Source organism: Penaeus monodon, chromosome 22, assembly GCF_015228065.2.
Source record: "Penaeus monodon isolate SGIC_2016 chromosome 22, NSTDA_Pmon_1, whole genome shotgun sequence".
NCBI classification, from domain to species: Eukaryota; Metazoa; Arthropoda; class Malacostraca; order Decapoda; family Penaeidae; genus Penaeus; species Penaeus monodon.
In genome coordinates, this window is record NC_051407.1 from 7,715,022 (window position 1) to 7,715,356 (window position 335).

The following is a 335-nucleotide window of genomic DNA, read 5'->3' on the forward strand; positions in this document are numbered from 1 at the left end:
AATACATTTATCAATTTATGCATGCAATCCTAACTCGAATATTAATCATACGAGTTGCATAATATTCTAGTTTCACATTCACAGTTTCTAGAAGATGTATGTCAATGGCAACATAAAATTTATTGATGGAATTAAATTTCTGACATGGAGTAAGTACGCTTCTTCCTCGTTCTTTCACCAAAACGTTACTCCTTAGCGTGTTTTATGACCTTCCTCTCCCTTCGATTCATTTTCACAAAGAGTAATTTCCTGCACAGAGTGGCACTATTTTTAGTGATGACCTGCCCTGTGCATCTTGAAAAATAAGAATTAGAAACGACCAGTCAGTTTACCTT